This window comes from Gekko japonicus, unplaced genomic scaffold (genome assembly GCF_001447785.1).
Source record: "Gekko japonicus isolate JY-2015 unplaced genomic scaffold, Gekko_japonicus_V1.1 scaffold171, whole genome shotgun sequence".
NCBI lineage: Eukaryota > Metazoa > Chordata > Lepidosauria > Squamata > Gekkonidae > Gekko > Gekko japonicus.
Window position 1 is genome coordinate 759,979 of NW_015175975.1, and position 13,156 is coordinate 773,134.

Here is a 13,156-nt window from a genome sequence, read left to right on the forward strand (position 1 = left end):
CCTCTCCGCCGCCGCCGCCTCCGGGACATTGAGGGGGGGAGATGGAGGAGACGGAGCTCTTCTCCCCCCCCCGCGAATATCGCGGGTCCCCCTCTTGTTATTGTCTAATCTCCATTTATATCTGCAGACTCTTCTCTGTTTTGTAAAAACTAAAATCTTCAACTTGGCAGCATTAATTGTCAGATCATGCTCCTGGTGATAGCTTGAGAAGTATTGTGTTAATCTTCGGTGCACAATAAGAGATTGTGACGTTAAAACTGCATCGTCAGCATAGAGCAATATATAGCAAAGCACTCCACCTTTCTGGGTTGCTCTTAAATATCTCAGCTGGTATCAGATCAATCCCTGGAGCTTTATGTTCTGGCATGGATCCAAGTAACCAGACCATCCAAATCAAGGTAAGAGGCCAACTGCTGGGCTAAGTGAAGCCGATAGAATGCTGCTTTGTTTCCCTCCACAACAACACTGGCTTGCTTCTTCGGTAGCACTTGTGGGTTCAGTAATCAGAGAGCATCAGCTGGACCACAGAGAAAGTGGGAGCCGGTGACCTCTGCCTTCCCAGCTAGCATTACTTCCATCTTCCATCTTATCAGGACCCAGTTGCGATTTGTTCACCCTTAGCCAATTAACCATAGCAGTAAGGCACTTGTTCAAAATCTTTCTTTTTCTTTCTTTCTTCAAATTTGTACCCCGCCCTCCCCACTGAGGCAGGCTCAGGGCGGCTTATACAATAAAAGCATAATAACAATAAATATCATAGACATTTAAAACAATTCATTAGAACAATGTTACATTACATTGATACAATAATACATTAATATTAAAGTGCTAGCAGTTATATTACAATATCATACAGATGGCATTAATTGTCTTTATACTCTAGAATCACACTATCTCTCCTTATATATAATTCTCTTTGGTGAGACTCTTTTCTGAATGCTCCACATGCTCCCACAGCTTTTGGCTCCCTGACCTGTCATTCTGACGGTGTGCCAATGGCTGTGTGGCTGGAGTCCTGCCCACAGAGCCGGCAGCCCCCATTTTGCACTCAGTGTGCTTGGAGCCGATGGAAGGGACAAACGGGACTCTCTGCAGGGCTGGGGGTGGCCGGGGCGTCCTTCCCTCTGGCTCATGCACAGCTTCAGGGTGGGGTGGGGAGTCCTTGCTTTGGCCCTCTCCCACTGCCCCTCATCCCTCGCGCACAGTTCCGCAGAGCCTGCAAGACGGAGCTCTTCCGTCAGGCATTCGAATAGGAGCCGCAATCACCATTGTACCACCAACGCCCCATGATTTCTGTACAGGGTCACCATGATGCGGGCACTTTGGGTGAGAATGGGACGTTTTAGGAGACGGCATTCTTGTTCTTAGGAGAGGAGCACCAAAATTTGTTTATGACTGTGATGTGTTTTAATACGCCCCAGTGGCTCACCTCTTCCCCCCACCTCTGGTTGCTTAGCCTGGCTCTGCCTCACGCGCCGGCTCTGTTGTCTGCCTCCAGCTCTTTAAAATGTCTGAGAGACAGAACAGGGTGGGGGGGGGGGAGCTCGCATTTTTTCCTCCAGGGGGCATTTAAACTTTTAGGGGGGGGCGTTGGTTATAGTTCATAAAGTTTCCTGGAAAGATGGGGGGTCCTGCTGGGCAGCTCGCCCACTGGCTTGAGGTCACGCCCCCCGGCAGCGGTGGCACTGGGGAACTGAGGTAGAAGGCCAGCAGGGGCCAGCTGAGTATGCTGAAGTGAGACCAGCTGGGCAGGAGGCCAGTGGTAGATAAGGAGGGGGAGGCAGAGGTGTGGGGGAGGGGCATGGCTGGGTGGCTGCGGAATGCCCAACATGTGACCTGGAAGACCCCGCTGCAGCCGGCTCCTCTGACCACCAAGTCACCTGGAGTTTTGCTGGCTGCAGCCCGCAAGCATGTGGTGGACTGCGGGCCCTGAAAGCTGTGGGTGAGAACCAGTGTTCCCTCTAAGCTGAGTTAGTGTGAGCTAGCTCACAGTTTTTTTAGCCTCCGGCTCACACATTTTTGTCTTAGCTCAGGAAGGAGGGCTCCAAAGCAAACTAATTCATGCAGTAGCCAAATCACTTGCTCACAACTTTAATGCCAGTAGCCCACAAAGCAGAATTTTTGCTCACGGGATTCCACAGCTTAGATGGAACACTGGTGAGAACTGTCTGCTGCAGTGAGCCCCAGAGACCCAGGGGGTGCTCCTTTGATGTTGCTGGCTGGAGAGGTGAATCCCAGCTGGGACTTGGAGGCAGAGGCCTGCCGGCTGCTTTATTAGGCAGCTGGGCATGTTAACGTGAGAGCGGCAGGCAGCGGGTGACGCGCTCTCACCTCAACCCCCCCCAGTCTTCTGCACAGATCTGGCTGCCAGCAGGAGTCACCCATCCCCTGCTTTGCCACTGCCACCTCCTCCTCCCTCACCCGGCCTTTCTTGGTGTCCCTTCCCCTTGGCTCTGCCTCCGCTGGCTGTTACCAGACTTTGCACAGTCGGGGGCTGCAAAGTGGTGCATTTGGCGGGGGTCTTCCAGGAAGCTGCTGCCGCACAGAGAAAGTGACCGGTAAAAGAGGGAGGTGTGGGGCTTGCTAGTGGTGGAGCCAAGCTGCCAGTGAGAGAGACGGCACAGGGCTTTCTGGTGGCAGCGGCGACTTCTATCCCACCGCCAAGAGAGAGAGAGAATTCCAAAAAGATGGAGGTGGGGGGGTCCTGGGCTGGGTGGGAAGTTGGGGGGGCCTCGGTGCTAAGACCACAGCGATGGTGGTCTGGCCATGGTGCTCGGGGGGGGGGGGGGTGACGGCTCCAGGCCACAGCACTCTCCCAGGCCCTCCTTCTAGGGCTCCTTGCATTTCTTTCCACAACGGGCCTTATTGCTAGTAATTTGTATAAAAAGACATAGAGCTGGGTGTCATCAGCCCCAGAACTATGAATACTTTCTCCTAAGGAATTTCTATAGAGATTAAATAACATAGGGATAAGAATGAGCCTTATGACACCCTGCAAGGCAAGTCCCACACAGGTGATAGCTGGTCTTCAAAAGCAACTTTCTGAGTCATACCTGTAAGCAATTATGTAAGCCAATCCAAGACACGTCCCTTTATCCCAACTACATATTCTAACCACCTCAATAATATGGCATGATCCCATGTATCAAAGGCTGCTGATAGATCAAATAAGAGCAACAAAGAGGCTGCATTCAAGTCGAGATAAGTGGTATAAAACCAGAGAGAAGAAAATATGTATTTCATTGTTTTATTGGGTGCACTATTTAATAAAATTGGCATCCTTGGATAAAAGCAATAAAAATATTGTTCTGGAGGAACCTCAGTCTCAACGTTTGTGGAAAAATTTCTCCATTTTCACCATTGAAAGTAAGGAGGACAATCCATATCCATCCAAAATGCTTAAGCAACTGAACAGTCCCAACATATTGAAGATGTTTATTCAGAACCATCAGGTAGAAAGAAGGAAACTTAATTTTGTCACTCAACACTGAATTAAAAGAACCACAAGTTATATATGTGATACAGCTAATTTAACCCTCCAGCAAATATAACAATCCAAATCTTAAATTGTTAGTTTTATACGTACATGCTATTTTTAAAGAAGATGTATTTTTTTTAAACTGTTCACTGCCTTGAGGGCCCTGATTGGGTTCAAAGATGGCTACATACCATGCGAAAGCACCCCTAATGCACTGACTAGTTGTGGCAACTGCAGCAAAACTGATTTGACAGCATCTACTCCAGCATGTAGCACTCCAAGATGTCTGAGACAGAACCTTGAGAGTCAGTTTTGGCTTCCCAGCATTTTGTCGCTCAAGGGGGAAAAAAGAGTAGGTGTGATGAAAAATTACAAAAAATCCCTTTGCCTGGCCAGAATTGTCTGCAGCATGCACCAACAGAAGATTCCAGTTTTGGGGAGAACAAGGTACAATGCCTGGGCATTTTTCCAGAACAATGGCTTGCACTCCTTTGGCACCATTATCACTGCATCGGCCACAAATGTCACCCTGCCTTGCAAGATTTTTTCCTGTTAAATCTGTGACATGCAGAAATTCCAAAAAAAAGTTCTCCTTGATATCCAATTATTTGCTGTTAACAAAGATAAGGTGAATGTGCATCACTAGAGTGTGCAAATTTTCCCTCAGCACCTTAGTGGGATCTTAGCATCCATCACCATAAAGTAATAAAGTTGCCATTTTGAATTCTACTGTGGTGTGAAGTTTGCAGAGTGAGAGAAAAAAACCCAATTATTTTACAGCAGGGGAGGGCCTTGGCATCTGCTCCACCCCACCCACTGCTGATGCTGGCACTGACTAAAGCCACCAACCCCATCTCCATTCCATAGGTTGGTCTGAATCCAGACTGAAAGGGGTCTAAGGCAGATGAGTTATCCAGGAAAGCCCAGAATTGTTCTGCCACGACTGGGTGATAAGTGGCCAGAACAGCTTAAAAGATTTTTGTTCTCCATTCTGCTTTGGACCAACGTAACTGTAGTGTAGCCTCTATCTTTCTATGCTAAAGCAGGTTTCCCTGAGTGGATCTCCCTTCATGGACTTGATCTATCATTTCTAAGATTTGCCATGGTTATACAGACACTTAAAAAGTTTCAGACTTGGTGGAGGATTTGAATGAGAGTAGGAATAGTTTGAGAAAGGAGAGGCATAGGAAACCACATAGTAGAAGGCACTAAGAGAATGACAGGTAATGGAAAATGGAACTTCCCTGTTTTCCCGCATTATGACTCCAGGGTTGCTAACACTGCAGAGCAAAAGCAAACAAACTGAATAACCAGCCATAAAGACAATGATCTACTGACATTCAATATAGCTGGACCTAATAAATGAAGAGAAGGGGGGGGGGTTTCCTGGTCTGTCTACCTCTCTCTGTAACAGGATAGTCATGGGACAGCTTTATAGATGTGCTGACCTATGAATCTGCCCAGCTTTGGGAGCCACCCTTATGCAGCTGGTCATAGCTTAACCAAGCACTATGTAATTTGCTGAATCCAGCAAGAATATTCCACTCAGACTACAGAAATGAAATATGGAAACGAGTCAGCATTTTCCAACCATTTTTGATAGCATGAAGTGGGACAGACATTCGCATCCTGGAGAAATTGTGTCATGGAAACAAGATGAGCAGTTTGTATTTCTGAGAAATGTATAATGTTCCCTCCTGACTTTTAGGGTTATCACTTTTTTAAAAATTGAGCACTGCTCTGGAGTTTGACACCACGAATTAAGCAGGTGCCAGGAAAAGTGTTGCTTACTTATTTTTTTGTACTCCAGAGCTGCTGTTTAAAAGACCAGTTTGCTTGCTTGTTTGAAGTGGCAGCTCTAGCCCATGTTCTGGGCTTTTCTGCTACTGGCTCTGATTTCTGAAAAGATAATTGTGAAACTAAAAAACAAGTATAAACTATATTTTTAGATCATTACAGTTCCCTGTCCTTTTGGCCCATACAGCATCTTTCTCTGTCTCTTCAGCCAGGCAGACACAGGAAAGCATGAAAATATTTATCACATTTTGGTCCCACTCCTCATCTGAGGACCTCAAGATAACGTTCACAGTTCTCTGTTTCATCCTCACAGCAACCCTATGGATTGAATTGGGCTAAGAGAATGACTGGTCCAAGGTCATCCAAAGAGCTTCTGGGCTGAGTGAAGATGCTTCTGATTACTATCTTGTGTTCTTATCTATGCTTTAAAAAAAATCTGTGACCCAGACCATGCTATAAGACCTTCCTGTTCACACATTTCTCCACATCCATGTCCCAGGAAAGGCTGGGTTGCAGGTAGAGAGAGAAAAGAAACTGACTCTTTATGTGAAGAGACTGGGGCCACCTGGTGGCAAAACCTGAAACAATGGCCAAACAGGAAGAGGATACTGTGAGAGTGAAGGAAGAACAGGTTGGAGGGTGCCTAGTAATGAGAGGGATGATTGAAGGCCACCCTCATTTGCTGTTGTCTTCGGCTTTAGTCTCTTTCCTGTTTTGTCTGTTCTCTGGCCTTTGTTCAGCTGCTGTTTCCTTCCCCAGGATGCATGTGCTGGGGAGTAGTTCCAGGATATAACCTCATTGTGTTTTGGCAGCAGTCTATATATGGTGGCTGTAAAATACTTATTTGGTAGGGGCAAGGCATATTCTTATGTATGCTTACTATGAGAGCTCCTTGATTTGATTGTCTTTTGGCCCTCTAGAAGCAGGAATTTTAAAAAATTCTGTACATTGACCATAGTAAGCAGTTCAGCTGAGGGTTTCTGTTCTGAGTTGTTCCTGAGCCAGGCAGTGGTTTGCGAGTTTCCATTGCTGGGGCAGGTTCCCGGTGGGCTATATTTTCTCAGGTTACCAGATAGGGCTGGTCTGGGTTTTTGTAGGCCCTGGGCAAGAGACTATAACCAGGCCCCTTTCTCACTTTGAATCCTTTTTGGGAAGAAACACGGGGTACAAATAAAGTAAATAAACACCACAAAAGAGGTAGGTTAGAAAAAGCTATAGTGACTCAGTCAAGATTACACAATGAGTCTACATTAAGGCTGACTGATGAATTTTTAAAACCGAGCCTTAAAAGTCCATGTCTAACACTATCATCAAGAGGTCCTCACTAATCACTTTTCATTTCCAATCTAGTATGTGCTGTTGGTAAACCAGTGCAAAGGCTGGTAATTACTGGACAGTGTTTTGTTACAACATGGAAAAGAATGTGAGTGCATAGTGTTCTGTTCACACTTGGAGGAGGAGGAGGAGATTGGATTAATACCCTGCCCTTCACTCATAGTCTGAGTGGCTTACAAACTCCTTTCCCTTCCCCTCCCCACAACAGACACCCTGTGAGGTAGGTAGGGCAGAGAGAGCTCTTTCCAGAACCATCCTTGAGAGAACAGCTCTGACAGAACTGTGGCTTGCCCAAGGTCATCCAGCAGCTGGAAGTGGAAGAGTGGGGACTCAAACCCAGTTCTCCCAGATTAGAGTCTGCACACTTAACCACTACACCAAACTGACTCTCATGGACCATGCTAGTTCATTAAAAAGAATTAAATAGAAGTAATAGACTAAATAGACTAAAGGAGCTGCGGTGGCTCAAGTGGTTAAGACGCTGAACTGCAGGTTGTGGAAGGTCAGTAGTTCAGCAGTTCGAGACCCGGGTGCCGCATGATGGAGTGAGCTCCCATCTCTAGTTCCAGCTCCTGCCAACCTAGCAGTTCGAAAGCAAGAAATTGGAAGTAAATAAATAGGTACCACTTCGGTGGGAAGGTAAGAGCATTCCGTGCGCCTTGGTGTTTAGTCATGCTGGCCACATGACCACGGAAACATCTTCGGACAGCGCTGGCTCTTCGGCTTTGAAACGGAGATGAGCACCGCAACCCTTGAGTCGGATTCGACTGGCTTTTGAGCAAGGGAACCTTTACCTTTACCAAATAGACTAAAAGTAATGGCTAAATCTTGAAATTTATTTTAAAAATTAATCTCCTTAGAATTTCATTAATCTCAGGTTTTGATAATCCTAAAAAGTACAGTGTGCCAGAAAAACTAAGTATCTTTTTGTGTACAAATCTTGGATCTTCACTGTAGCACCAAGCCATCTGAGTTCTGTTTCAGCTTTTCACTATCAAAGTTATAGGCAGCAGCACCTGCATTCCTAGTCTTTACCAGCAGAGACTGAATATGCCAGGTCTCAGAATTGAATGATGGCCCCTGGGAGTACCAGAAGTGTTTGGGGCCTGGAATGACAGCCCCCAAAGTGGAGTGATAGCGCATGGGAGTAGAAGAAATATGAGTCTGGAATGACAGAGCCACAGTTGGAAAGATGGCCCCTGTGACTGAAACCAGTGCTCTGCACCTGTAATCACAGACCTTAGAGTGGAATGAAATACCCCAGGCTGATTTCAATCACAGGGGCTGTCATTCCACTCTGGGGGCTGTCACTCCAGTCCCGCAACAAAGGTTGCCAGGTCTTACCTGTCTGCTGGCAGGGGGCTCCTGGCTTGCTCCTGGGGTCCTCAGGCACACGTGCATCGTGATGATGTCACCCAGAAGTGACATCATCATGCTGGGCACGTTCTACAGGGGACACTCTAGCATTCGGCTAAAAACTCTATGGTCACCATAGAATTTTTAGCTGAATACTAGAGCATCCCCCACACAACGTGCCCGGCACAATGACGTCACCTCCGGGTGACGTCATTGTGCCGAGCACGTCAGGCACAGTGGGGCTGTTCAGAGGGCTCCCCCCAGTGGCTGGTGGAGGATTGGGACCCCTGAAATTGGGGGAAACGCCACCCACATCAGGGGGTTGGCAAGCCTACCCACAACACTTCTGCAACCCTCCCCCAGGAGCCATAATTCCACTCTGGCAGTTGTCATTCCAGGCCTAGAACACTTCTGCTGCTCCCAGGTGCCATCATTCCACTCTGGGAGCAATCATTCCAGTCCCAGAGCAGTCTGTCTGGGTCCAGAGACCTTCATCCAAAATCCATTATGCATTTTCATTGCCACTTTTTTTTTGCGCTGTAACATATTTCAATAGATCCCATGCAAGCCAATTGACATTCCCGGATCCCATTATATCCAATGGGCTTTCAAGCTTCTTCCATTGTTCCCAGTGGCCAATTCTGTCCTTCATTTTACTACCTCCTGCAGCAAATACACTAAATTTTTCCAAGCACACAGGAGCAAATCTGTGCAGACAGCAAACTGCAAGGGGAAAGCTGGGGAGAGGAGAGGGTGGAAGGGAGCTGGGAAGGGAGGCGATGTCTTCATCTGATTCCTCCATACTCCTTCATTCCTAGCAAGAAGCCACCACTGTGAGTGGGCCCTCAAGCAGCTCTCATTGGTCAGCATGTGACACACACACACACACACCCGCGATGCCAGCTGTGTTACCAGAACATGACTCCACTTCTGCCAGAACGATTTTGGAGGTGCTGGGAATTAGATCAGGAATGGAAGGGAGGAATGGTTGTTGTAGTGCAGAAAACAGCCACTCAAAAACAGGGGAGTTGGTTTGAGATACACAAGCATGCTAGAAAAGAGTCCGAGACCCTGATGCTCTCACATGCCTAGCCTGAGAACTGTGTGTTTTTAGTGGCATTCCAAAGAATAAGTTCTCTCTGTGACATAGTTGTGGTGAGCTGTATTACAAATAATTATTTCTAGCAAATTCAGACCTTCTGAAGTATTTGTATGATATGTATGAGAACTATTTGTTCCGTCTGTGTATACTACTGTGTACTGATTTTCTGTTCAACATGATAACCGTACCTACAGGAGTGGGGTTTTTTTAAAAACAAAAACAAAAACAAAGACAGTGTTCTTAAGAATCTTTATTACTTTGCTGGTGTGTATCAGACTTTGAAACCTAGGGGGTGGGGAGAATCAGGCAGCTTTGCCTGGGACAAACTGATCACTTAGTAACAGGATTAACAAAGCCTAGCTAGAAGGGACCTTCTGGGCCTTTAAATGTTACGTGACAGGGAAAGGGATAAACAGATCCATTACTCTTGTAATTGCAGCTGTGTAATGGCTGAAGTCATGCCTGTCAAAATTATCCTTCCCATACATCTATTTAAATTAACCTCTCATTAATTTATGTCAGGCAGTAGCAATTCCATCAACTGATCAGAGCTCTTTTCTGCTGTCATCCACTGGGGCCTGGCTAACTGTTCCAAAATTGTTATTTCTGCCTCCAGCTTCAGGAAGATAAAAAGCTGCACGCACACCCATCCACATAATTATTGTTTTTTATCCCTCCCTCACAGGAGCTTAAGACAACATACATGGTTCTTCATCTTCCCCATTTTATCCTCAGAGCTCTGAGGGACATTAGGCAGAGAGAGAATAAAAGATTTGTATTCACTTACCGTGAAGCTTCCTTCTTGGTGGTCTGGAAGTTGGACAGTACTTTGACTCCTTACTCCTGGGACTTAGCTTCTCCTCTCTGAAGGCAGGGCTGGCAAAACTTTTGATCCCGGAGGGGAGGGGCTTGTCCTCTGGATCCCCAGTCGTACACAAAGCCAACCTTCCCTGTACACCTACAAATGAAAACCAGAACCACTCTTCCCCCATTGGGTACCATGTACCACCATCAAAACTTTTGTTTAACCACACAAAACCTTTATTCACCAACAGGGCAAAAAAAAAAAAAAACCACCTTCATCATCATCACACAGAAAAAAACCTGCATTTTTTTTTGGATCTACAGTACAAGCCCAAGTAAAACCTTGTGGCAGTATACTCGTCCCAATGCCCCATAAGGACCGGATGTCGCATCCTCAAAATCAGGGCGGGTAGGACTGCCCCACTCCTGGACCACCGAGAAGGAAACTTCATGGTAAGTGAATACAAATCTTCCGTTCTCCGGTGATCCTGGGAGTGGGGCAGTCCTTTGACTCCTTACTCCTGGGACGTAAAAAAGCAGTATTCTCCCAGGTGGGTCAGATGACTTCTGGTGCTTACAGGGCTTGCTGCAGAACTCTCCCACCAAACGCTGCATCCGCAGAGGCCATCTTGTCAATCCGGTAGTGTTTTGTAAAGGAATGGGTAGATTTCCAGGTGGCCGCCCTACAAATGACTTCTAAGGATGGGAATGCCTGATAAGCTGCCGATGTGGCTGCCCCCCAGAGTGAATATGCTGTGACCCCCGTGGGTGGCACCAACCCCTGTGCCTTATAGTAGTAGTAGTAGAAGAAGAAGAAGAAGAAGAAGAAGAAGAAGAAGAGATTGGATTTATACCCCGCCCTTCACTACCCAAAGGCGTCTCAGAGCGGATTACAAACTCCTGTCCCTTCCCCTCCCCACAACAGACACCCTGTGAGGTAGGTGGGGCTGAGAGAGCTCTGACAGAAACTGCTCTTTTTCAAGAAAAGCTCTTATCAGAGATATGGCTTGCCTAAGGTCATCCAGCCAGGTGCAAGTGGAGGAGTGGGGAATCAAACCCAGTTCTCCCAGATTAGAGTCCGCACACTTAACCACTACACCAAACTGGCCTCAATAATGCACCCCCTAATCCATCTGCTCAAGGTAGAGATGCCCTTGCCTAAAGTCGACTTTCTAAAAGAAACAAACAGATTCAGTTTTCCTCCACTCCTTAGTCCTATCCAAATAGAAACTTAGGGCTCTAGACATGTCAAGGCGATGCCAGACCTTCTCCTTCTCGTGTCTAGGAGTCAGACAAAAGGAAGGGAGCACAATGTCTTCTGACCTATGAAAGGTTGAGTTAACTTTAGAAATAAGTGCAGGGTCCGGGCAAAGAACCACCCAATCACGATGAAAGGTACATATTTCTCTATTGACAGACAATGCCCTCAGCTCCAAGACCCGACATGCAGAAGTAATCCCCACTAGAAAAGCCGTCTTAAAGGTCAATTCTTTCAAGGAGCAAGAAGACATTGGCTCAGAAGGTTCCATACATAGTGCTCTCAGTACTGTGTTCAAGTTCCAGGTGGGGAACCTATGTCCCTGTGGAAGGTTAATGAGGGAGGCACCCCTCAAAAACTGCCAGATGTGTAGGTGGTGCATCAAGGATCTACCTTTCTTAACCCCTCTAACCGCTGAGAGGGCTGCCACTTGCCTCTTCAGAGTACCTGTGCTCAGGCCTCTTGTCAGACCCTGTTGAAGGAAGGCCAGCACATCCCTAACCTGTGCTGCTGGCAAGTCATTATGGTGCAGATTTTTAATCAATGGCTTTATATGTAATATATGGCTAGCTCCTATTACCTATAAAGCCATGGATTAGAAATCTGCACTAGAGTTCTACGGCTGAAGTTTAAAAGCAATTTGGAAGAGAGAAATATAGAGCAGAGAGGGAGAAAGGATATCCTGTTCTGAACTCTAAATTGCGTTTTTTTCACTTTTCTTTTTAAAACCTCCATGCTCAATAATGTGTGTCTCTGTGTAATATGAACTTTTCAGAACCTGTCACAAGCTAAGTATACAGTGAAGTCACTATATTGTGCATTGCACTGTTTCCATTGTACTGAAGTACCTTCTATAAGTGTATGAAGCAGAATAGACGGAGTTTAATGATATCAGAGCCAGTTTGGTGTAGTGGTTAAGTGTGCGGACTCTAATCTGGGAGAACCGGGTTTGATTCCCCACTCCTCCACTTGCACCTGCTGATGTGACCTTGGGTCAGTCACAAGCTCTGGCACAGCTGTTCCTGAAAGAGCCGTTTGTGTCAGAGCTCTCTCAGCCCCACCCACCTCACAGGGTGTCTGTTGTGGGGAGGGGAAGGGAAAGGAGCTTGTAAGCCGCTCTGAGACTCCAAGTGAAGGGCGGGGTATAAATCGAATCTCTTCTCTTCTTCTTCATCATAGGGCCCTGTTTGGGACATCACATGGGAAAGCAGTCACAGGATCGTGACGGACAGAATTGAATTCTATGGTTGGTCTTCCCATTCTGAATTCAGGACTAACACCACCATCTGCTCAGAGTGTGAACACAACAAGATTAGCTGAACAAATGCATTGTTTACAACCTTTCTGACATCTGCAGCAAGGGAGAAGGGAGATATTAAATTACAGTGCCTTACACACACACACACACACACCTGTGTAAAGTTTTTACTAGAGAGACCAGTTCTCTCTGCTTGGTGTTAAAAGATCATTTTAAAGTATCCAGCACCACCACTTTCCCTTTGTCACAGCAAACTGGCAGAGCTTCCTAATAAAAGCTGCTTTGCAGCTTATGACTTAACAGCTACAGCAAGAGCTAAAAAGAACATAACCTATGGCCTGATGACACTCGGATTGGAGCTGGTGAACAGCTGGTCCTTGGAAAAGTAAGGATGCTTTCAGCTCATGCTGAGCTATGAATGATGCTCATAAACCTTGGAGTATGAGCAGGTGCTATGAAGAACTCAAGGGACATGGAACCTGGCAGAAATTGACAAGATTTAGGGAAACACCCCACCACACATACAGCCAAATTAAGCCCCTCACAGCTCTGTGGGAAGGAACAAAGAATACTATATTGTGCAAAGCAGGAGCTGCTTGTGACCCAGGATTAAACAACCCATCTCAGAAAGTCTTTGACAGGTGCTGAGACTCTTTTACAGCAGAGCAATGTCCTCCTGCATTCTAAGGCTTAATTAATGTAGATACCACTAAAAGGTAACCGGAAAAGTGCACTCTGGGGGAAAGCTGCCTTTCTATTCAATGCCAG